This window comes from Mesocricetus auratus, unplaced genomic scaffold (genome assembly GCF_017639785.1).
Source record: "Mesocricetus auratus isolate SY011 unplaced genomic scaffold, BCM_Maur_2.0 Super-Scaffold_100018, whole genome shotgun sequence".
Lineage (NCBI taxonomy): Eukaryota > Metazoa > Chordata > Mammalia > Rodentia > Cricetidae > Mesocricetus > Mesocricetus auratus.
The window spans coordinates 40,073,103-40,096,664 of NW_024429199.1; the positions used below are offsets into that span (position 1 = coordinate 40,073,103).

A 23,562-nucleotide genomic window follows, 5' to 3' on the forward strand; every position below is an offset into this window, starting at 1 on the left:
TTACCTAGCTTCTCTGGAGTTGTGGATTATAGCCTGGTTATCCTTTACTTCATATCTACATCCACTTGTGAGTGAATACATATCATGTTTGTCTTTCTGTGTCTGGGTTACCTCACTTAGGATGACTTTATCTGCTTCCATCCATTTGCCTACAAATTTCAAGATGCCATTGTTTTTTTTAACTGCTGGGTAATACTTCATTGTGTAAATGCACCACATTTTCTTCATCCATTCTTTGGTTGAGGGGCATCTAGGTTGTTTCCAGGTTCTGGCTTTTACAAATAATTCTGATATGAACACAGTTGAGCAAATGTCCTTGTGGTATGATTGTGCATTCTCTGGGTATATTCCCAAGAGTGGCATTGCTGGGTCTTGAGGTAGATTGATCCCCAGTTTTCTGAAAAACCACCATAAGGATTTCCAAAGTGGCTATACAAGTTTGCATTCCCATCAGCAATCTAAGTGTCCATAATGACTGTGGATACAATGTAAGTGTCCATAATGACTGTGGATACAATGTAAGTGTCCATAATAACTGTGGATACAATGTAAGTGTCCATAATGACTGTGGATACAATGTAAGTATCCATAATGACTGTGGATACTAGATCAATGTCCACAAAGACTATGGATGTAATGTCAGTGTCCACAATGACTGTGGATACAATGTAACCAGCTACTTCACACACCTTCCATGCCTTGATGGACTTCTTGTTCCAACTATGAGCCAAACAAACTCCTCCTTTGTTAAGTTGCCTTGGTTAGATATTTTACTGCATCAACAAAGAAAGTAGTACATTGACCTAGAAAAACTCAAAGGAACCTGCAGTCTATTCAACTAATAAATAAATTTAATAACAATCACTGCATATTTCTATATGATAGATATGAACAAATGGAAAGTGAGATTTAAAATAATCTCTTTACAATAGCACCAAAAAGTGTAAAATGCTTTTGGGTAAATCTAGCTAGCAAAGTACTTAAAAGTGTTCTCCTAAAAACTGCAAAGCATGGCTAAGAAAAGCTGACAAGTCTCAACAAAAGCTAGAATAATCCAGGCAATGTAAACACTGGAGTAGGTAATGTGTCTCACAACAGAATGAAAGGGAAAGAGTCCAAAACGCATGTGTCATCAGTTTCCAACTGTCAGCAGAAGCATGAGAGCCTTTCAGTGAAGTCAGAAGTCAATGATCTGTTCATCAAAGTGACACTAACCAAACAAGCAAGCTGCACACTAGGAGAAAACATTCATGAAACATACAAAGTCCATATGTGAGAATCTGTATAGATTTGGACCACAAATACGTATTCAAAGCACACAGAGACTTTTTCACCAACACTGGGGCCAGGGAGATGACAAGCCCACAGGCTGCTCTTCCAAAGAGCTAGGGTTTGAGTCCTGGAACCTACATGGTGACTCACAACCGTCTGTTACTCAGGTTACGGGGATCTGACACCTCTACAGGCACCAGAGGGGGGGGGGACACTCATAAACATAAGGCAAATTAAAAAAACACTTTCACCAATGTAATAATAAAATAATAAGTATACTGATTAAAATGGAGCCAGGGATAGAAAGTAGATATGTGAAAAAGATGTGCTGATGAGAAAAAATGTAATCAAACCATGAGCAAGCACCACACGGCAATTTAGAGCAATTGATGCTGGTAAGACACAAAGCAATCATCAGTCTTAAACATCTGTTTTCACACACACACACACACACACACACACACACACACACACTCATGCACTCCCGTGGACATGGGTATAGGTAGAAGCCTGAGGGGAAAGTCGATGCTCTAATTTCCTGCTCTCTGTCTTACTCTCTTGAGACAGGGTCTCTCAGTGAAGGCAGAGCTAGGCTGGCAGCCAGCAATAACCCCGCCATGATACTCTTGTCTCCATCTCCCACAGCAGGTGCTGGGATCCAAACTCAAGTGCTTGAGCTTGAGCAGCAAGCTCTGTAGCCTTCACAGCTGTAGCCCAAGCCCTCTCTCTTACACATTTCTCATGGGAGTGTGAAACATTATGACTGTTGTTTTGGATGTTTGAGGGAGTCTCATAACCATCAAACACCTTGTGACATCAGTCCTGTCCTTTACTCAATGAAACAGAAAATGTATACACACACACACACACACACACACACACACACACACACACACACACACATATATATATATATATATGCACAGTCACATGTTATGTTAAATACCTGGACACTAGAAGCACCAAAATATCCATCAAGAGATATAGATGTGACAAATTCATATGAAGGGACACAATAGAAACAGAAAGGAACTACTACATGATAAGAAATGTGGTGGCTTATACAGTGAGCCAAGAAGCCAGATATCTAAGAGCAAATGTTCTGAGATGACAGCAACGTGAGTCTCCGGGCCAGTCAGGACTATTGTGAGGAGGAAAAATAAGAACACTGATCCCCTGAGGTAAGAGGAAAGGATGACACAGATGGCTATGATGGGCACAGAGAGAAGCATCCTTTCTTGGTGACCATGTGGATTCCACGAGTGTAAATTTGACAAAAGTAACAACATATATACATTACTATATGTAGCCCATAGGTGGATGATGTAATAATGTAAAGCACAGAGGACAGTCACAGACCTCTATTTTGATGAACCTGAAATTAAACTTGAAAATGAAAAAACTAAGTAGAGCATTTGACTCTTCCCCTGGAGAAAACAAGACTCAGGGTAGGACGGCACAATCCCCGTTCATTTCCACCTTCAGTTACAGAGTGCTTCTACTCAAAGGCACATAGTGGGCACTTGATATCCCTAATGCCTTTCCCTCTACTCAACCATAAATGAAAGCCTATCTCATCATCTGAAACCAAAGAATGTGTCCAACACTGGAGTGTGAGCAGCATGTGGACATGTGAATGTGCACTTGCATGTATGTGCATATTCATGCATGTTTGTGTGTGTGCCTGTATGTATGTGTCCATGTGTGTGCACATGTGTGTGTGTATGTGTGTGTGTGTTGGTGTGTCAGACAAGTCACCTCACCTCCTATTTTCCAGGATGAATTAACAGATCTAACTTTGCAGCATGAGCAAACTTCAGACTGCAAGGATAAACAGTTGTCTCCACTATTTCTCCCTGCATGAGGTCATAACGAATACCCCTGAAATGTCCACAAATGACTAAATTCCTATCACGTCACTCTTGGTTCTCTAGCTATAATTAAACGTACTGATTGGGACTGGAATGAAGTACACTAATTTTCTTCCCGAGCCTTTCCCTTTTGTCCTCGACCAAAAGAATCATGAGCTATTTATAAAACTTCCAGTCTCCTCATTTGGTTCTACTTAGCCAAACTCATAAACCATGCATGGCAAATTTCAGACCTATAATTTGTGGCTTCCTGTTTCCCGGGTTACTCCTGAGGAGGCTGTGTGTGATTGTTTCCCTAGTAAAATATTTACACACATACTTGGGGTCCTTAGCAGTTCACATTTGACTTAACAGCCCCTACATCTGTTTCTCATCATAACGACCAAAAAAATGTGCCAAATAAACATTTTCTTAAATTTATTTGTACAAAAACATTGTCTCCACACTAATTTTGAAACATTTTCTATGTAAAGGAAACAGAAATAGCCCCTCTTGGCCCTCCCCCTTCTCAGTTCCCATCCTCCAGCTTCCGGGTTCTGTCTGGCCAGCAGAGTGATTACTTTCCAAGCTTCGTCATAGAGTGTTTCCAGTCTTATTTTTATCAGTGTATGCAAAGCAAAAAAAACTCAATTGTGATACAAAGGGAAAGAATGTTGTATTTACATCTTACAGGGCCTCGAAAAGGAACAGCTGGCTTTGGGATTGACACTTTGGGTTCAGCAAGGTCAAATTCGGACACCCTCCCTTCTGGTATCAACTGCCTGGGGTCTGTTGTACACTCCAAAGGTTTAGCTCAAGCATGGGCTTCTGAGAAAGAAAATTCTCAGCTTTTACAAGGGTCCTATCCTCATTCCTTAGTCTCCAAAGATTCAAATCAGAATATAAATATTTGTTTTAACTCTCTCTTAATAGAAGAGGCCAATAGTGATTTTTGACTCAGGCATTCTCTAGCACACAGAATACATAGTTTAGACATGACAATATGCCTTTCACAACACTAATTCAATAAATTGGTTTGAGCTGACTTTCAGTCCTGTTGTTCTGAGTTTCAATACGCAAATCTGACTCCTCATGTTTATTCATATGTGGTTGTCCAAGCAACAACAAAGCAAAGTAAGGAAGAATGAAAACTGAAAGCTGACCAAAATTTGTATGCATCAAAGAAGTGAAAAAACCAAGAAATGAGTGTTTCCAACGATTTTGAAATAGAGTTTTCCAATCTGTGTCTAACTCAAAGCACAGCTGTTTCTTTCTTTCATGTGTGCCATTGTTTACCTTCCTTCCAGACACTTCACAGCTCACTAGACTCTGGAGAAAAAAGGACGGGGAAAAAATAAAAGAAAGTATAGCTTTGAAGAAAAACTCTGTGTTCAAGGAGCCTTCAAAACCCAGCTACAATAAGGAGTGTGACCCATGAGAATTTACATATTCTATTAAGAATATTAATTGTTGTCACACTGACAGTAGATGTTCAGATATTTTTGTCTGCAGACAATCTAAATTATGATATAGTATGAAAAGTACTTATCCATGTTTGGTATCTCAATAAATCATGGTCTCAGCCAGAACTTAGGTACACAAATAAGCGGTACTTGTAGACACCCAAAGTGTCTTATGTTGGCTGTAGGGGAAGGCATGTAGTTACACTTTGTGAATAAATAAAATCTGTAGATGTTGTAAAATATTTGTACTCATGAATATACATTACAAAGTAGATAAACATCCAAGGAAATTATTTAGGTGAACGTCCAGATTTCTTTGTCAGTCTTTGAAGAAATAAAATATGGCGAGCATCAAGGCAGGGGAAATGGCTCGGTCTATGTAAAGTGCTTGCTGTGCACGAATAAGTACCTGAATTCTGCCTCCTGAACCCATAAGAGGTGCGGGCATGGTGGCAGGTGATTGTAGTCCCAACCATAGGGGTCACTGTGCATACAATCTAGCCTAACTGGAGAGATGCCCAGTCTCAAAACAGGAGGCTGTTAAAATCCCCACATACTAACTGTGGGAATTCAAAATGGTTTACTCACTTTGAAGAGTTGATAACCTTCTTTGGGGTTTTTTGTTGTTGTTGTTGTTTTATTTTGTTTTTTTCAAGAAAGGGTTTATCTGTATCGCTTTGGAGCCTGTCCTGGAACTCCCGCCTGGAACTCACAGAGATCTGCCTGCCTCTGCCTCCTGAGTGCTGGGATTAAAGGCGTGCACCACCACCGCTCATCGAGTTTGATAATTTATTAAAGTTTGAAGTACTATGGCAATCCAGACAGTTCTCCTGGATGTTTGTCCAGTAGAAATAGAAGGATGTATATGTTTATTCATGGGATTGTTTACAAATGCAGGGACTTGACTTTTGGTAGCCAGAAGCTGAAAACTAACTTAAGTATTCATAGCTAAAAGAAATTATAGTTTACTTCCCCCAACACTGTCAAACTATGTAAGTAAAATATTAAAAGTAACAAGATATTGCTACATCTAACCACATGGACAAATCTCAACATGGTTACGATGAATGAAGTAAGTCCAACAATAAGTAGAAAATTCAAACTCAGACACAGTAAGAGGAAGCAGGCCAGTGAATTCATGAGGATGCAAAGGCAGAGATGGAAAGAAGAAGGACCCATTTTTCCACAAGGTGTGGACGGCTGCACAGGTGTACACACATACGGCAGAAATGACCAAACTGTCCATTCATCCATTGTGTCTCAGAAAACTGTTTGGATCTCCTTTTAAACATCCTGCTTGCTGTGTGGGATTTGGCTCCATAAATTAGAGAAGCAGGAAAAAGACGGGAAGGAGCAGAGTGTGGGAGACATGTGAAAGACAAAGCCACAGGGGTCAGTGGGACCTGCCATGTGCCCCAGGCTCTCGCCAGATGCCCAGAGTGCACTCACGTGGAGGGTCAGGATGCCATCTTGTTCATCTGAAGTGATCCTTGAGCAGACTAAGAGAGCTCAGTCCATCTCTGGCTGGGAACTCTTTCCTATTGTTTTAATACTGCTCATGAAAAAACGAGAGTAATTACGGATCATGATGGTAACTTATTCCACAAAAATGACTTCTCTGCCTCCACACCAAAATCTGTAAAGAATATATTAGACTTATGAAATAACCCATTATGAAGTCTACCTGTTGTTGTCTCCCAGGTTTTCGGCCTTTATTAACCAGATTGTTCATTTTTTCATTATTTAGGTTTAAGAATTTATTACATATTTTGGATAACAGTTCATGACCAGACATGTCTTTGGCAAGGATAGCTCCCAGGCTGTGGTTTGTCTTCTTGTCTCTGATAGGATATATTTTATTACAGCACGTTTTGAGACTTACTGTGTCTCCAGTTCGCCAAATCAAAATATTACAAAAAACACAAGTAAACTCAGTACATGCACTATCATTCAGATGGTCCCTGCTATTTCACAAGCATACAAAGAAAATATCGGCATGCATTTACATTCTTTAAAAATGATTGAGTTGGGCTGGGGAGATGTTTCAGGTGGTGATATGCTTTCCTCACAAGCCTGGAGGCATGAGGTCAACCCCCAGAACCCACACCCGAAATCCTAGTGCTAGAGAGGCATAAAGGGGGGATCCCTGGGGCTGACTGGCCAGCCAATCTTGCCAAATCTGTCATTTCTAGGTAAAGGTGAGAGACCTCTGTGTGATGCTTAAAGAATAACACCTGAGATTGACACTGACCTACACACACTGATTAATCTTGTTAACATTGTTCTTTGGGAAGGTAGATTTTTTTTTCTTCCATAGGCTGCAGCATTTCCAAGACCACAAAGCTTGGTATCAATGGAAGGAATAAAAAATCATGGCATCTAGTAGCTACCTCACCCCTAATAATCCACTATTTCAGCACTTCAAAAGTCACAGAACTCTGGCATTCTCCTTTGTGGAGACTGTTGGTTTTCCATTTTGTTGGAAGCAATGTGAATCATATAGAACATCTTGGCAACTTCTAAATTATTCAGCTGAAGGTTCAGACTGAAAGCAAATGAAAATGTCCAGGCTCAGGCAAGAACAAAACTGTCAAAAAGCTTGCCTATCAAGCGCTATGTGACCCTATGTATCAAAGAAGGCTGAGGATAAAATAGTTTTTTCTATTGAATTAAAGCTACTCTGGTGAGTTAAGGGCCTCATACTGGTAAGGAAAACCCTATATGGCCATAACCTCACAAGTCTTCCATGGCTAGTCTGTTCAGGTGTCCTTGGGGCTCAGTCCCGTGGCCTTAGTGGGCATCCTTAGCTCCTGGAAGACTGATGCACCTGAATAAGATCTCACCCATCATCCTTATGTATCCAGTTTTCTCAATAATTAAGAATTCCTAAAGAACAAGCATGGTCCTGTTCTGTTTTACACTTACAATGTGTAATTCTCTTATGTCCTTGACAGAAGCTGGGCTTGGTTCCACTGAACATGTTCAATAGGTTCTTCTAGAAGGATATATTTTTCTCAAAATAGTAACATTAAAAAGAAAGGATGCTTAGAATAAAAAATGCTATACAGCACTCATTCCTATGAGCCAGTTTTGCCCTAACACCAACCAGGCCATTGTCAATCTGGGATTGATTATTTAGCCTGTCTGCCTGTTTCTCTGTGGAGAAAGCAGACTCATATTTTTAAGACATACAACCTGGGGAGATTAAGTAAGAGACTCGTGCCAACTGCTTAATTTAAATCTGATACATTTATTTTTTTATTCGATAAATGTTAGCTACTATATTTTGAAAGTTTCTTTTAATAGTTGATAAGGCTTTTCTGAACAACACATAAGAAGACCTAAGTTCCAAAGGGGTTAGTGACTGTAGGGGAATGATCAACTGGGAGAACTATTTCAGCACGTGACAGTGAGCTAGCTCACTTCCTTAATAAGAGGGACTTGTCAGAGACCAGTTCTAAAACGCCATAAACCATGGAGAAGCTGACAAAGAGCTCACGGAGAAGAGGAAGTGGCTTGTAAATATGAAAAGACAGCCACTCCCCCAAGCACAAAGACACAAAGAATAAAATATTAGTGAAGGCATTTTTTTTCACTTACTGGAAGGCAATCCTCAAAATCCAGTCACAAGATAGTTATTATGTAAAAGAATCATGACACCTGCACAGAACACGCGAGCACACACAAGCATGTGTGTGCATTTCTATACACACAGGGATCCAGAGGGGACTGATTTCAGGACCCCATCAGATACTAACATGCACCACTACTGAAGTCTGTTGGATACAGTGATAGCATTTGAGTAGATTCTACACACATCCTCCTGTGAGGTTTAAATTCTCTCCAGGCTGCATATAATGCCTAATGTGGTAGAAATGTAATGCAGATAGTTCTTATGCTGCGTTATTCAGTAGATAAAGACCCAGAAGAACTCCATGCATACTCATCACAGGCATATTTTCCTAAAAACTATTTTCTACCCAAGGTTGGTTGAATCCCTGGAGGCAGCACTCAGATATGGCACTGGCAAGACGGCTTGGTGGGTAAAAGCTCTTGCCTGGTTTGATCCCTGGAAACCACGATGAAAGGAGAAAACTGACTCCTCACAGTTGTTCTCTGACCTTCACAAATGCACACTCCCGTGTTCATGTGCCTGTGTGCAAACAGATGCGTGCGCACACACACACACACACACACACACACACACACACACACAAAACCACTCAGTGATAAATAAAACTTTAAGTAAATGGTTTTCTGTTTGTTTGTTTTGGTTTTTCGAGACAGGTTTTCTCTGTGGTTTTGGAGGCTGTCCTAGAACTAGCTCTTAAAGACCAGGCTGGTCTCAAACTCACAGAAATCAGCCTGCCTCTGCCTCCCGAGTGCTGGGACTAAAGGTGTGCCCCACCATCCACGTTCTTCTCCAGGGACTAGCCTGACCTAAACTTTCTGCATACCCTCTCTTCTGTCCAAACTGCCCTGTCCATGTCAGACTTAGAAATAACAAAAGAAATCCATGTGCCTAAATCTCATTGCAAAAAATACCAACAATATGAAAGATCAAACCATCTATAAAAGTCCACCAGCTGTATAATAATGTTTGCCAATGAGAAAAACCTGTGTGAACCCCACGGATATTAAAAGAATAACCAGTGCCAGGTGTAGTGTTGAAAGCCTTTCATTTTAATCCCAGCACTCGGGAGGCAGAGGTAGGCAGAGTCTGTGAGTTCAAGGCTAGCCTGGTCTATAGCATGAGTTCCAGGACAACCAGAGCTACACAGTGAGACCCTGTCTCAATCAATCAATCAATCAATAAGACAAAGACAAAGAAAAAAGAAAGGAAAAAGAACAACTATAAACTTCATCAAAGCAATCAAGGAGCTTAAAGAACATGCAAAGAAACAGTTCAAGGAAAATAAAAAGAAAGAGCTTCATGAGAACTAAGTGCCTGAGAAAAACACCAACATAAGGCTGGCAGAAACAGTCTGGGGCCTGAGACTGGAATTCAATAAGGAGATAGAAGCATTGAAGAGAATTCAAGGTGAAATGAAGACGAGGTGGAAAAACTCAGTAGAAAACTATACTCAACTAGAGAACTCAAGTGAAAGCCTTACACACAGAATGAGTCATGCAGAAGAAAGAAGATGAGCACTTGGTGATAAAGCAGAGGATCTAGACAAAATAAGCACAGGATGTAAAAAAAAAAAAGGGGGGGTAAAAACACAGGAAAGGAACATACAGTTTCACATGTGGGAGACTCTGAAAAACACGCAATAGAAGGGAGAAGAATCCCATGTCAATAGTGTGAGATCATAGGAGAAAATTTCCCCAAGCTAAGGAAAGACATACCCATTCAGATAAAAGAAGCACACTGGACACCAAATAGGCAAGATCAGAAGAGAAAATCCTCAAGACATTGAACCTCAGTGATTGTTGCGTAATTGCCTAGTAGGATATTCAAATGCATCATGAGGTAGGGAAAAAATTAATACCTTTATGGGCAACAAAGCACACATCCCAAAAGAGGAGAGGGTGGAGCCCGGACACTGAGCTCCACAAAAATTGTCAGCTCAGATTCCATTCTGAGGGGCGAAGTGAAATAAAAAACTGTCTTTCAAATATCGCAATGGGCAGTGTCACTTATCCACAGGAGAAACTACTTAGCAAGCATTTTCTACAGCCTAGATCAATCGCCAATCAGTATCAGCTGATCTTGAGCCAAGAAAAGTCAAGTGCTTCCAGAGCCAACATTAGAGGAAGACACTAAGTTCAAATGAACAAGTCTCAGTTTTAAATATTTGCTTTCCTTCAGCAAACTCCCAAGTCCTTCCTGGTCCAGTCTGGGGTCTCTGTACAAGGAAAAGTTCTTATCAGCTCCCAGCTAACCTGCACCTTCCATCTGTAAAAAAATGCCAGAACATACCTCTGTCCCAGGGAGCACACTCAGATCCCTGGCAAGAAGCAAGTGAAAAGTGCAAGACTGTGTGGCTGGGAGAGGTTGAGACTCCCGGAATTCCCACCAGATTACTTCCTCCTGAGGGTAATCCTCCTGGATGCTGCAAGAGCAACAATGACCAGAGCAAAATGCAGAGCAAGTAAACAAAAACCAATGACACAAAAAGAGACCCAATCCCTGCCCCTCCCCCATTCCTCAGCAATGCATGGGAAACATGGCTTTGAACAGACCAGCAGGGCTTATGAAATTATAGCTTCCCTTTCAGCTCAGCACTCTGCCTGCGGAAGTTGTAGTGTGTGCAACATGAAACCCGATCCAAGAACTTTCTCCTACCGAAAGCTTTGTAAGCAGGTTCAGCTGTGGAAAGGGCTAGGGGTGGGGGTGGGGAGGGCTTCACACCTTTGCCTGCTCTCAACTTTATCCGTGTCTAATTTCTAGTCTTCCCTGGAGGGGATGGAGAGTGGAAGAGCTTGTTTATTCCTGAAGGCTGGCAAAGCATTTCTACACCCTAAAATGGCCAAAGGTGACCACGACAAAGAAACCCTTTGTCTCCTATTTAAAAGCTCTTAACAGGAGCCCTTGCCAAGGCTTTCATTTAAAAGGTGCAGTACAAAGCAACTGAGACATCAGGAATTGTGGCATTTTCTTATGCCTTTCTTTGAGCTTCAACAGACCTTCTGGTCATGTTTTGATTGTTTGGAACACTTACTTTCTTTTAAAAGCCTCTGCAGGACAAATAGGTACCTCACTGTTTCAGCTAAATGTGTTAAGATGCTAATGTTGGTCATTTTATGTGACTGTTTCAAAGCCTCCTGATTAAAAACTCCTGAAAAACTTCGAAGAGTTTCTCTCCTTTGTCACACTGAACTGAGGACCGGACGGCAGCTGCTCTGCTCCTATTACCAGAACAGCTGCCTATACTATGCTCATTAAAATGCTATACTATACTATACTATACTATACTACACTATACTCATTAAAATGCTCTCCCACTTACAGACCCCTAAATCGCTGATAGGACCACAAAGTGGAGAGTCAGCATAGATGCCCTCTGGGTCTGAGGGAAGTTGTCACTCTGTGATGGAGGTATAGCAGAGCCATGAAGATGAGGCAAGGGGCTTTGTTGTTAAATGGGTGTGCCAGAAGGTCAGGAAGAGATGCCAATAAAAACATAAAGGGCCTAGGACTAAGAGTGTAGCTCAGGTCAGCCTTCTTAGCAAGCATAAAACCTTGAGTTGAGCCCTGGCATTGGTGGCGCACACCTTTAATCACAGCACTCAGGAGGCAGAGGCAGGCAGACCTCTATGAGTTCGAGGCCAGCCTGGTCTACAGAGTGAGTTCCAGGACAGACTCCAAAACAATACAGAGAAACCCTGTCTCAAACAAACAAACAAACAAAAACCTTGAGTTGAACTTCCTAAAGTGTGTGTGTGTGTGTGTGTGTGTGTTGTCCCCCAAATACCCTACAATGTCTCAAACATCTGATCTTGAGGCAGTACTACAAGGCATCCTGGAGAGAATTAGGGATAATAAGGGGAAATTCCATCTAATAGAAACTCCAACATTTGTTACTCCTTTCTTCTGGGATTATAGGGAGCCTGGGCTCACAAAGTTACACCAGTATCATTGCCTAATTCTTGTCAGGGTGTACTGAAGTAAACTCACAGGTCAGGTGCTAAAGCAAGCCAACTCATAGACATTACAGACCTCCAAGGTCAAACAGACCTAGGTTCAAATTTTGTCTCCAGAGTCAAAATATTGGTGCTGGAATTCTCACCGGGCTGTTTCTTCCAGGTCTTTACCCAGGTTCTCGGTTTTGAAACCTGTTTTCTCATCAGAAAAGAAGGCAGCTAGCTAATAACAACAGTGATTCCTGGAGCTTTCTGATCAAGAAACTAGATAATGGGTATAAAACGTTTACATTTTCCCTGGAGAAGCTAAGTATTCATTTACCCTTAGAAATAATGGCAGTATTAAGTATGTCTATCTCTGGAAATGTGGTGATCTACATAGTCTATTGGAGAACTGTGGCTAGAGACAGAGAGCCACCTTAGACTCTACTGTCTGCCTTTGCTCTAGGGATCACCTCGGTGCTCTCACTGCCCAAAAAGTTCCAGAAATGATCTTAGACAGTTCTCTGCTTAAGGACATGCATCCACTGGCATGGATGGCTACATCCGGGAATGCTGCAACAGTTTTATGAACCGAGTATGTGCAGTAGAATCAATTTCTTAGACATGGTGGGAGGTAAAAAAAATTGATTGCAACAGATAAATTGTATTCATTCATTCATTCAGAGTACAGGTCTTCTTATTCATGTATACAGGTGTGTAGACATGCATAGGCACACAAACAGCACATACACAGAAAGAGGAAGGAAGAAAGGAAGGGAGAGACAGAGGGAAAGAGAGAGGAAGGAAGGAAGGAAGGAAGGAAAGAAAGAAAGAAAGAAAGAAAGAAAGAAAGAAAGAAAGAAAGAAAGAAAGAAAGAAAGAAAGAAAGAAACATGACCCCAATCTTATAAGTCAGTCCAGGAGGGAAAGCTCTCCTGTGTGCAGCATACAGAGAGACCAAAATCAGATTGGAAAATGAGCAAACCCCACATCCAGGATCCTAATAACACCAGGTTGAGAAACTGAAAAGCAAAGCCACTCACCTGGGAGTCCACAGCTGCTGAGTCCCACTGCTTATGCTCTTACTCTGCTGTGGTGAGTCCGTGGTGATTCTCTTCTCAGCTCAAAATAACCAGGGGGTCTGCTCCTGGTCTCTAAGCTTTGGAATGTTTGCCGGTGTTCACAAAATAAAACTAAGTAGCGCTCTAGTGCCCAGTTCAAACCTTGCTGGACAAGTCCCCAGGACCTAGACAAAGCTGCCCTGCTTGGCTAACCAAGTTGAAAATTCAAGTGCAAAACAATCTCAGAGGCTGTGCTGTAAGGTAAAGCCCAGCTCTAGCTGGATAATACTGACCTTATTTACAAAGTAGTTCAGCTTCAGGTCCTTCTCTTGGACATAGTAGCTGTCAGAGGACCTGACCCTAAGGAAGCAAAGTTAATTTACATGACTACAGCCGTGCGGTGGTGGTGCACACACCTTTAATCCCAGCACTTGGGAGGCAGAGGCAGGCGGATCTCTGTGAGTTCGAGACCATCTGGTCTACAAAGTGAGTTCCAGGACAACCTCCAAAACCACAGAGAAACCCTGCCTCCAAAAAAAAAAAATTTACATGACTACAAAGAGACTGCAAAGGTGAGTTTGTCATTCTGTTGCAATGAGACTTTCTACACATTCCCTTCGAAGTGTTGGATATGCCACAGTAGCTCAGTAAATGTTAAATGCTCGTAAAGCAACCTAGGCCATTTACAGGAAGGTGCTGGCTTTCATACTCACAAAGGAAACCCATTCTTTCCATCTTTGGTCACGGTCACAATGTGTAGAGAGAGGTTAGGGATTTGTGACCTAAGGAGGGACTAAAGAATAAAGTCTTTATATCACATGCTTCAGGTTCATTGTGAATGGAAAGAACACAGTTATCATGAATGACCTGCACACTGAGTGAATGAATAAAACACTCCTGTCGCAATCATTAATTTTCTACATTGATGGAATCTCCCATCATATCTAAGAAATTGATGCAACTACACATACGCCCATCAGCCCATCGAAACATTGCAACATTTCCAGTCTGAGCTATCCAAACAGATTAGTAACAAGGAGTCTAAAATTATGGTCTTATGGTTTTTTTTCAGGCATTTTTTTAATTTCAAAGAAATCAAGGGTTCCTCCTTAAAACACAATTCAAAATGTCACCCAAGCACCTTTTGAGTGAATTGTGATACCTCGCATAGAATTACTGCAGGTTTTAGCAGACTAAAGAATGTTGAGGCTCCCAAAGAGTTATTTTGAGTTGGTTCCCTTCTGAGAGGTCCGTTTTTCTCTACTTACACCAAGACTCAGTACTATCTGTCATCTCTTTACCTATATAACATCACGGCCATCATCTACCTAGCTGTAAGATATCTGCATAGAAGTAGCTAAATCCTCTGTTTCTTTCTGACCTTAAGTATCAGGACAAAAATCACCTAAAAAAAAAAAAAAAAAAAGGAAGCTTCCTTCCTCACTGAAAAATAATAATTCTCTCCTGTTCAAACATGAATCTATCCAGTCACAAATTCCCACTAGGTATTTCAAAGCATATTATATAATATCAATATCAAGTTGAAAGAAATGGAAACGCAGCCTGATGGACTAGGCTCGCCATCCCAGCTCCTGGAAGTGGGGGAGGGGTGCTGAAACAGAAGGCTCACATGTTAGCTTGAGCCCTGTCTGCACTGCACAGTGGACTCAAGACCAGTCCAGGTACCTTAGTGAGCCCTTGTCCCGAAACAAATAAAAAGAAACCCTGGTTTTAGCTCTCACCCCCCCCAGAAAACAAGAAGGGGAAGGAAGGGAAAAAGGAGGGAGTAGAAGGAAGGGGAGGGAGGGAGGCAGCAAAGGGGGAGGAAGAGACAGAGACAAAAAGGAGAAGGGAGGGGAGAGGGGAATGAAAGAGGCAGAGTAAACAACTGTTGTAGCTTTGCACAGATTTGATGCTCCAGGTTCCTGCAAGGGTGTCCTCCCATTACAAGTCTGTTGCTCTGCTAGTGATATGTGTGGTTTAGTAAGTAGGGTCATTTAAATTCTCCTGAAAGGAGCCATAAGAGGTTCTGATGTTGCAGAGGAACCCAAGAACATGCTGGATGTCTTAGCCATGGAGGCTAAAATTTCTATTGCAGTACCAAGCTAAGCTTATGTTGATCTCCAAGTGATCAACAACTATAGAGAGAAGTCCTATAAGGATCCAGCGTGTGTCAGTTGGGAAATCTCTGCCAACCGCATACTTGGACTACAGCCTTTTTTGGGGGGGGGCGTTGGAAGCCAGAAAGGTGGCTCAGGGAAGAAAGGGGCTTGCTGACAAGCCTGAGGACCTAAGTTCAATCCCTGGGATTCACATGATGGAAAGCGAAAATTGACACCTACCAGGTACTCCCTGGCTCCTACCAGTTGCTCTGTGACCACACGTGCGCACACACACACACACACACGCATGCACACAAATAAGTGTGAATAAAATAAACATTTTAATTGTTTTATATTTGGAACCAAGTGCCATCATAGCACCTCATCTTTCAATTCATATTTGAAGGGAAGTACGGTGTACAGCATGAAAGAATAAATGCCCTCCCCAAAAGAGACTGGTGTTCTATGTCTAGCCAATGGCCACAGTGGCATAACAATCCAAGATTCCTATGTCAGCTGCTTTTATGGAAGGATGCCATTTACAATTGCCACATTAGCCCAATTTTCATTCTGTAAATGAGTTTCATTGTTTTGTCCTTACTCATTCCCACTCAGTAGTGAACTGAGTCTACCAATACCCAGTGCCACAGGTGACAGTCACAGAAATGAGTCATTTTTGAATCCGGTCCCTGGAAGTTCTTGCTAGTGATATTGATGGGTTTACAACTAGCACTTGAAATTATTGGTATTCTTAATTCACCCTCCGTGGGTTTCCCTGGGCTGTGTGAACCAAATGACACAAACTAAATAGCTAAACTAGCCAAAACTTACTGAGCCTGGAGTAAAGGTGCCAGCAGAGCTGGGGTCCTCTGAGACCTGCAAAGGACCCTTCCTGGCCTCTTTCCAACTTCACAGGCATTCTTGGCTTGCTGCTGGCTCACCCCACCCCCTGGCTGCATCCTCATGGGGCAGCCTGCATATCTGCTCTCACAGGCTCACCATCAGGAGGATGCCAGTCTTATTTGATTGGCCCTCACCTGATGCAGTGTGACCTCATCTTCATTTAGCTAATTACATCCATGACTATCCCACATCCACATAAGAGCACATTCTAAGAGACTTGGGATAAGACACTAGCACATGGTTTTGAGATAAGGGTACCATTCAGCCCACTGCATGTACACACACGCACACAGGCACGCACATGTATCTAATTCATTTTTTCCTAATAGAACTCTTGAATCCCAGGTGATTCTCTATATGATTCTTTTTTTAAAAAAATGCCGGGCGGTGGTGGCGCACGCCTTTAATCCCAGCACTCGGGAGGCAGAGGCAGGCGGATCTCTGTGAGTTCGAGGCCGGGCTGGACCGGCAGCCTCCAAAACAATACAGAGAAACCCTGTCTCGTAAAAACCAAAAAAATAAAAATAAAAATAAATAAATAAATAAAATCAATTAAAACGGAAGGGCTCCACTGGTTTTTAGTATGTTTTTCTCTTTTTTTCAGAACTTGTTTATTCACTTTGTTCATTAGCTCCACACAGTAAAACAGATTGGTTAGATATGTTTATCTCAGGTCTCACAAATGAGAAAACTTGAGTGTGAAGTCCAACGCCTCGCTTGTAGCTCAGAGCTAAAGCTTATGGGAGGAAGGGTTAATTTTAGCTCACAACTCCAAGTAACAGTGCATCGTTTCAGGGAAATCAAAGAAGCACAAGCTTGAGAGAACTAGCCGCGTTACCTCCACAGTCAGAAGAGAAAGAAAAGCATGTATACATGCTTGCTTGCTTTGCTCTACTAGGGCTCTCCTCTCTTATTACACTTCAGGACCCCTGCGTAGGGAATGCTTCTGCCCACAGTGGGCTGAGTCACCCAAGGTCAATTAACTTAAGACTGTTCCACAGACATGCTCTCGGGCCAACCCAGCATAGACCCTTCCAGGCTCTTTCCGGGTGGTTATATGTTGTGTAGAACTGACAATTATAGCTAACCATCACACTAAGCTTAATTAAGTTTTCGGCAAAGATCTGTTCATTTTGTCCACTTTTTTTAAAAAACCTCATCTGTGTTCTAGTTTAGCGTGTGTGCGTGCGTGCGTGCGTGCGTGTGTGTGTGTGTGTGTGTGTGTGTGTGTGTGTGTGCAGTCTTCTAATGACTTCCATTTCTATGCCTCTGTCAACTCAGGAGGTGAGCCCTTTGCCAACTGTCTCATTCACTGGTCTCTAAGACAAATATGGGAGATTCCTTAATACCTGCAAGTTAAAGTACTTCATTCTGTTAAAGGCTCCATAGTGGCACAATGGTATATTGAGGTGACAGGAAAATTTTTTCTTTTTTACTTATGTGCACGTATGTGTGTACATGCACCTGTGTGTGTGTGGTGTGTGTGTGTGCACATGCGTGTGTGCATTTCTGTGCATGCTCATGAGCAGCCTGTGCACTCACCTGTGCAAGCATGTGGGAACCAGAGGTTGATGGCAGGAGTCCTCCTCCATCACTCCCCACTTTATTTCCTGAGGCAGGGTCTCTCACAGAACCTGAAGCTTGCCAATTACCACTTTATTTCCTGAGGCAGGGTCTCTCACAGAAGCTCACCGATTCAGTCAGACTGTCTAGACAGTGAAGCCCCAGCATCTGCCTGACTCCTCCACCCAGCACAGAAGTCACAGGCTCACACTCCCTTGCCTGGCTTTTACACACGTCCTGGGGATCTGAACTCACATCCTCGTGCCTACACAGCAAGCATGTTCCCCACTGAGCCATCTCCCCAGCCTGTCAAGATCTTCCTAACAAAAGCATATTGACTCTTCAAAACTTGTGTTTTTACCCTCTCCACACGTGTCCTAAGTTGATCAGGCATCCCTATCAATATTCCGTATGAAAACAAGTCACTCTTCATGTCTGAAAAATCTAAACTTAACCAAGAGCTATAAACTATTGAACTAACTATAGAGCTTTCTAGAAAGCCATTCACTGCAGTCATTCAGAGAAAATGGCCTATTTTCATGTGAGTCTAGGAATTAATCAACAGCCCCAGGTGGAGTCTGGCTTGGTTGTTCTCATTTGAGAGCAGACACATGATTCTGTACTAGCCCTGATTGCTAAGGGGATCCCCCACAAAGCTAAACACCGTGACTCCTAGTCTTTTCTGAGATGGCAGTGACCCATGAACACAGCGTCCCTGAAAGATGATTGTGTTTTACCTTTAGCAGAGGACTCAAAAGGGGCTAAGATTTTGGTCATTTGTTTTCATGTGTTACCTATTTTTGTTTTTAAGATTATTATGGCAAGCATGTTTCACCAAACTTGAAAACTGAAGAAAATACACTGATGGCTGCCATCTGGAGAAGCCCCATGACGCGAGTAGGCACTTTATCATTCCATTTTTAATCCTTGCACAACTCAGAAAGAGCATTAGTTTGTGGTTCACAGAGACAGTCGGCGGTAGACATAGATTTTGTCATCACCCTCACCACCATCACTTCCAACAACATGCCCACGATTTCCACCAATACCGCTACCACCACCACTATCATCTCCGTCATCACCGCTATCATCAGTCGCTTCCTCCCTCATCACCGCCCGCACCTTGCCTTCTCCGTGTCACCTCTGTTCCCCCTATTGTCACCTTTACTGTCTGGTCTCCATTATTTCCACTGTCGTTACCAAAATCTTTACTGTCATGTCTACCATCTCGGCTCCACCCCTGCTGCCATCTCTGCCGTCTCTATCGTCACCTCTTCTGTTACCCCCACCACCTCCACTGTTACCTCTGCTGCCCAGAAGTGTAATCTGGGTACCAACAATCTAGGTGTGATGTACCACATCACCCATCACTGCCGCCGTCACCTCCCCGTTCCTACTCTCATCGTCACCTCTGCTGTCCCCATCACGTCTACCATGTCCACGTCACCTCCTCCGTGTGCACTATTACCTCCTCCGCCTCCATTTCTACCGCCATATCATCCCTCCCTCTACCGTCCTGACCTTCTTGTCCTTGATTGTCTACACATCCTTTCTCCTCTCACACTTTCAGATCCTGGCATGCTTCAACCTAACCTACTCTAACTTTTACTTTCCCAGTTGCCTCGGTAACAGAAAGATTGGCTGGCTACCTTTCTGTGACCTTCGCGGATCATCTTAATCATTCCTTCATCCAACAAAAAAAATCACTAAGAGCATGTGCTGTGAAAGTCACTCTTCTTGGCCTTAAAGGTATAGTGAACACCCATGGTGGCAGTATTTTCTTCAGCACACAAATCTTATTCGCTTTAGTATTCTCTTCACACATGCACACCCATCATTTAAATATCACAGCTACTAGAAAATTGTCAGTCCATGCTTCAGCCGCCAGCTCTCATGGCCTGGCCTCCAAGCTAGATGGAAAGCAGAAGTGATCTGCTCAAGAAGGATACACAAGTCAAAAGGAAAGTCTCAGGCAATAGCCATGAAGTAATTTCTTATCTCTTGTTGCCACAGCACGCTACCGCAGGAAGGAACTTCCTATTTCCATGTTCTAGTGATGCGCGTTTGCCCGATGCGACTTGCCTGAAATGGTCGCACATGGACCTTCTACAGCAAGGACACCTGACATACAAGCGCAGTAGACAAAGGGGACAAAGGGCAGAGTAAACAATAAGCACACCAACACAGCTCTACAGCCACACTCGTACGACATGATCAACAAAAGAAAAGCCATTCTGTTTCTACTTTACGTGTTAGAACAAGTCACCACGTAAGAACCAGATTCTATTACTATACTCTGCCTGGGTTTGGACTAGAAACTCATGAGCCCCTAAAGTCTAATGAAGTCTACAACTACAGGCAAAGATGCCTTAGTGGGTTATAAATCTTCCTCCATAATTAAATCCTATTTTTTTTTACATACTCACAGGCCTTCCATAAAAACCTTTGAATGACTAACACCTAACCCTAGTTTTCCAACCAGAGATGGTCTGTCTAGCCTATGACCTTCATCTAAAAACAAAATCCCCTCCAGTTGATTGTATGCAAAGGGGTATCCTCCACAAAGAACACACTTCTCTACTGTAGGGGGTGGGTCACAGAGTGTTCCCCCAAATGAACCATTCAGGGCTGAAACAAATGCTGAAATGAGTGTTTCTAAATCAAACCATGGGCTGCAGTCCAAGCACCTTTCAGTGCAAGCCTCGCGTAGCAAGAGCAGAACAAACAGCAGACGCACAAACTCTCCTCTCCACAGCTCTGGCAGAGCCAGAGCCCCGCAGCCCCTCAGCCCCTCAGCCCTGCAGCCCCGCAGCTCGGTGCTTCATAGTGGTGTGCTTAGGAAGAACCGAGCCACCTTCCCAACCCAACAGCACGGCTGTTCTAAAGACGGTTAACGAGTACCTTCCTGTCACCCAGCAATTGCTTCTAGATCGGTCCAAGAGGGACTTGACTTACGTGCAATATAGAGAGAGCCAATCCAAGAGCTGCCTTTGGATCCCTGACTTCAGAAAGCTCATAATAGCCTAGAGGCAAGACTGACGATTCCACTCCACGTATCCGCAGCCCTGGAGGCTCTGTGCACATAAGACTACCATTGGAAGCTAGCCAGAAAACAAAGCTATTTCGAAAGAAGGGGAAGTGTCACCTCTACTTCCTCAATTCTCTGTCTTCCTTCTCGTTCTTGCTGAACCCTCCTGGATACAGCACATCTGAGCAGGCATGTCCCCTCTGCCTGACTTCATTTGTCAAGGAAGACCACCCAGTGTGCTCCTTTCCAGAACATGGACAAAACCCTCTGCGGTTTTACCTTCCTGTCTAGGAGGCAATTCGTGAGCAACCGGAGGGCAGTATGAGCAAAGCTTCTCTTGCCTTGTTGGGTTAAGGGCTGGAGAGATGACTCAGCAGTGAAGAACAAACACTGCTCTTCCAGAGGACTGAGGTTCGATTCCCAGAACCCACATCAGGTCACTCACAACCACCTGCCACTCCAACTTCAGACAGCTCCAACCGCATGTCGGGTTCAGACATCAGATTTTATCATCTTTAGATTCAATCATTTCTATATTTCCATCACTTCTCTCCCAGCCATTTGGGATCCATGGAAAGGAAAGCCCAGATGAACTTGCTAAAAGCTGTTCTTAAACAGTAAGTCTTGGGATGGAGAGATGGCTCTGTCGGTGATGTGCCAGCCATTCAAGCATGAGGACCAGAGTTTGGATCTGCAGCTTGCATATAAAAAAAACTAAACACAATGCCACAGAAGCATGCCTGTCTGCCAAGCAAGCACTGTGTCAAGAGAGGTGGGCACAAATACATCCCAAGAAGTTCACTGGATAACCACTCTAACTATTGGTAAGTTCCAGGTTCAGTAAGAGACCCTACCTCAAAAATAATAAAATAATAAGGGGAGATATCCAGTCACCCTCTGGTTTCCATACCCACACGCACATGTACATACACACTTTCTAGTAGACCCCACCTCATAATGACCCACTGCTTCTCAGTCCTGCTGCACTGGGATCAAGCCTCTAGCGTATGAACCTTTGAGTGATATCCTCAAACAATGCCCAGACCACCATTTGCCTTTCACTGCTTAACAGCTTTGACTAACAACAAGCATCGAGCATCTTGTGGTTTCTGTGGACTCAGAGATGCTGAGGACTAAGGGCCCAGTTCCACCAGGTTCTCTGGCTCAAGAGGCTTACACTGGGTGACGTCAGGAGGAGCAACCACATCAAGTCTCGATGGTGAAAGCAATTTCTCCCAAGATCACTCATGTGGCTCTTGGCAGAATTCAGTTTCTCATGAGCGGTAGGACCGGAGGCCTCAATCTAATGACTACTGCCTTCAAGCCCACCCGAGTTCCTTCTCACATGGCCCTCTCCTTAGGACAGGCTGCAGCATGGCAACTGACTGCAACAGAGGGACTGAAGGAGAAGGAGCATGAGAGAAGAGAGTGTGGGTGGAACACAGCTCACTTCTACAATGTAATCCCATACGCTACATTCCCTGTACCGTATGGATTACAAACGAGCCACTTGGTCTTTCCTGCCTCACTAGAGAGCTGGGGGTTACAAAGGGCAAATTGCTGGAAGGAATAACTCAAAGGCTTTATCACAGAAGGGTTCCTGCCGTGATACATAAAACTTTATCCAAACTCAAGCTGCACCTGTCAAACCAAACATCAGTCCGTAGAAGGAATCATTCAGTAGGGAAATCATAAACACGCCCATGATGGGAAGAAAATCTGACCCTTTCATGGGCATCACTGAGCACACACAGCAAGCCTACATTGTCAGATCATAGACCTGACAATCCTCACCAATTCATCTCTAAGAAGGAAGTCAGCATACAGGCTGGAAGAGGCTGCGAGGTTTTGCAGTCTCAATGAAAAGAGTAACTTCTTACCTAATCGCAACATATGTGAGAAGCAAGTGTGGTATTAAGTCACATACAGCCCATTCTGCTTCCTTCATGTCTCCTTACATCTCTCTTCTTCCCAGAGTCCTCTCTGTCCCTGGAAATTCTACCTAACACCTTCCTGCCTAGCGATTGGTCATTCAGCTCTTTATTAAACCAATCAAGTAACATATCTTCACACAGTATACAAGTATCCCCAAGCAATATCAAACCTCTCTCTGTCTCTGTCTCTGTCTCTGTCTCTGTGTGTGTGTGTGTGTGTGTGTGTGTGTGTCTGTCTGTCTCTCTGTCTCTCTCTCTCTCTCTGCCTGCTGCCAGCAGATTAGGATATAAAGTTGACAGCTACTGCTCCAGGTCCATCCCTGTCTGCTACCCACCATGATGATCATAGACTAGACCTCTAAAATTGTAAGCAAGGCATAAGTGAACTCTGTAAGAGTTACTTTGGTCACGGTGTCTCTTCACAGCAATACACTAAGACACTGACAATACACTAAGACACTGAACATTTTGGCTAGAAACAAAACTAAGATTCTGCAGTACATTTGCATGTACATTTCTGTTTCCAGGAGGCGCTATCTTGGCTCCTCCCTGTGTGAGGTTATCCTCTAGCTCCCTGCTTTACATAGGATAAAAACATAAAAATAGCAGAGGCTAACTTCGAAGCATATCTTAGACACCATCATCAAAGCCAACCACAAGAGCTTCATTGTTGTGTGATATTTTCATTGAATTCTGATAAATAAAGTTTGCTTGAAGTCAGAGGGCAGAGCTAGACACTAATTAACTATAGACGTTTGGAGGACTGCAGACAGAGACAGGAAGTGATAAGGCGGGTTGTAGAGAGGTTCTCAGCACT

At 43.1% G+C, this 23,562-nt stretch overlaps 1 protein-coding gene across 3 annotated transcripts in view; it reads right to left on the reverse strand.

Moving 5' to 3' along the window:
• Ipcef1 (interaction protein for cytohesin exchange factors 1) overlaps window positions 1–20,848 on the reverse strand; it is a 144,422-nt gene extending 123,574 nt beyond the window's left edge. For 2 of the 3 annotated variants that reach the window (XM_040728400.1, XM_040728399.1), the window contains exon 1: window positions 20,739–20,846. The gene's annotated coding sequence lies outside the window, so the exon portion shown is untranslated. Of the gene's footprint in view, window positions 1–20,738 lie in introns of all 3 variants that reach the window. The other variant, XM_040728401.1, reaches the window with a different exon arrangement.
• Window positions 20,849–23,562: the final 2,714 nt, after the last annotated feature.